Below are 208 nucleotides of genomic sequence, written 5' to 3' on the forward strand. Positions count from 1 at the left end.
TTGGAAAAAAACATAATACCAATGAAATATCTTAAGAAATAATAGAAAAAAGAAGAAAAGGAAGAAGAAAAGAGGAAAAAAAGAAAAAAAAGAAAAAAAAAGAAAAAAGAAAAAGAAAAGAAAGAAAGATAAAAAAAGAAAATAAATAAATAAAGAAAAAAGAACGTATTTTGGGGGGGGTTAAAGTAAAGTAGAAATCGCACTTATT

The sequence above is a fragment of the Penaeus monodon genome, chromosome 28 (assembly GCF_015228065.2).
Source record: "Penaeus monodon isolate SGIC_2016 chromosome 28, NSTDA_Pmon_1, whole genome shotgun sequence".
In the NCBI taxonomy this organism is placed as follows: Eukaryota; Metazoa; Arthropoda; class Malacostraca; order Decapoda; family Penaeidae; genus Penaeus; species Penaeus monodon.